Source organism: Phragmites australis, chromosome 16 (assembly GCF_958298935.1).
Source record: "Phragmites australis chromosome 16, lpPhrAust1.1, whole genome shotgun sequence".
Taxonomy (NCBI): domain Eukaryota; kingdom Viridiplantae; phylum Streptophyta; class Magnoliopsida; order Poales; family Poaceae; genus Phragmites; species Phragmites australis.
In genome coordinates, this window is record NC_084936.1 from 21,080,028 (window position 1) to 21,082,209 (window position 2,182).

The 2,182-nt window shown below is 42.9% G+C and overlaps 1 non-coding gene across 1 annotated transcript; it reads left to right on the forward strand.

Moving 5' to 3' along the window:
* The first annotated feature begins 458 nt into the window (after positions 1-458).
* LOC133896529 (small nucleolar RNA Z247) lies at positions 459-596 on the forward strand. The gene has a single exon (XR_009905782.1). It is a non-coding gene; the product is annotated as a small nucleolar RNA Z247 (small nucleolar RNA).
* The last annotated feature ends 1,586 nt before the right edge of the window (positions 597-2,182 follow it).

The window sequence follows — 2,182 nt, forward strand, 5'->3', positions numbered from 1 at the left end:
AATTTTCTACCACATCCAACCAGGAAGCCATGTTAGTAGGAGATCATAGATCGTTACTACAAGACACGCAACAGAAGAAGAGTTGGAGTAGACCAATCCAACATTGTGCGCGTTGATGTAGAGGATACAGCTCACCGACCAACTTCGAGCGGGTTCGTTGTATCCCTCGACTAGGTCCGAGCAGGTGCGTACACTCCTCAACTAGCTCCGAGAAAGTTTGTCGATATCCTTGACTAGCTCTGTGTAGGTGCGTGCACTCCTCGACTAGCTCTAAGCAACGTCACATGTTCCACGACCAAAATGTAGAAATAGCGACCACGATCTCCTCTAGGGAATATCACCAACAGATCTTGCAAATCCGTATGCAGCTCTCCAACACTCGGAAGAGCAATCTTAATGCGGTAGAGTACTTCAATCGCAAGAAGGCCCTTGTGGATCAGATGTTTTCCACTGGCAGCTCATTGTGAGATGAGGATTTGGTCTCCTATGTTCTGGTTGGTCTTGATGCTTAGTATAACCCGTTGGTCGCGTCCATCATGACTCGGCTAACTCGATCGGCTTGTCCGAGTTCTATGCACACCTTCTCACCTTTGAGACACACCTGGAGCAACAAAATCAGGTACTCTATATCAGTGGCCCCATACTCAATCTCGTCTCACGGGGCCATCAGGGCAGTGGTGGCCATGGTGTAGTGGGCACAACAATAACCGCCGACCACCGCAGAAGGACCTCAACGCTGACTGCTCCAAGGGCCATAACAATGGCTACAAGGAGAATGTAGGAGGATCATGCCCTACATGCTTGGTGTGCGGCAAGGTTGGCCATGTTGCGCTTAAGTGTTGCAGCCTACACCACCACGGTATATCAGGTGGAGGATGATCATGTGGCGGACTACACCAGCTCCTACAACATTGACATGAATTGCTTCATCGATACCGAGGCTACTGATCATATCATTAGTCAATTTGACAAACTGACCGTCCATGACAAATATCGCAGTCGTGATTAGGTGCAGATTGCAAATGGGATAGGTATAGATGTTAGTCACATTGGTCAATCAAAAATGATACCCCGATTCATGATTTATTCTTGAAAAACATTCTCCATGTGCCTAGTGCTACAAAAATTCTTCTTTCCATTCATCGTCTTGCATCCGATAACAATGCATTCCATGAATTCCATCCTAACTATTTTCTTATCAAGGATCAGGCAACGAGGAGAACGCTTCTTCATGGGGAATGTAGGGGTGGGTTGTATCGTCTGTCCAATCTAGTAGCTGAACCAGTCAAGCACGCCTATTCCACCTTCATAACCACCTAAGAAAGATGGTGCAATCATTTTGGACATCCTTCTTTTTCCACAGTTCAACAGATTCATAAATCAAATAAAATTTCTTGTTCCAATATTTCAAATAATGTGTTGGTATGTGATGCATGTCAATAGGCCAAAAGTCATCAATTGCCTTACTCTCATTCAAATTAAATTTCATCTGCTCTTTTGGAACCTATTTACTCAGATGTAAGGGGGTCCTGCCATTACTTCATTTGGCAGATACATATTATTTGAGTTTCATTGATGAGTTTTGCAAGTTCATGTGGTTATATCCTCTCCAAAGTAAGGTTGATGTGCTTAGATTATTCATTCAGTTTCAAACTCTTGTTGAGATGAGTTTTGGCAATCGTTGGATAGGAAGATTATATGTATGCAAACAAACTGGGGCGCTATCAGAAGTTGCATTCTTTTTTTAACCAAGTAGGAATTTCTCATTATGTTTCTTGCCCTCATACCCACCAATAGAATGGGTTGGTTGAGTGTAAACATCGCCACATTGTTGGGATGGGCCTGCTCTCCTTGCCTATTCATGTGTTTCCCTTAAGTTTTGGGACGATGCTTTTAGCACTACTAGTTATCTTATTAATAGATTGCCAAGCAAAGTTATTCAAAACAAAACGTCGCTCGAGAAATTATGTGGCACTAAACCCGATTATGACTTCATGAAAGTTTTTGGGTGCACATATTGGCCTTATATTTAGGTTTATAATGTGCAAAAGCTTCAGTTTCGTTTCCGATGATGTAATTTTTCTTGGTACAATAAACATCATAAAGGCTACAAGTGCCTTGACCCTTAGTCTGGGCGTGTTTACATCTCTTGCGATGTTATTTTTGATGAAGACATGTTTCC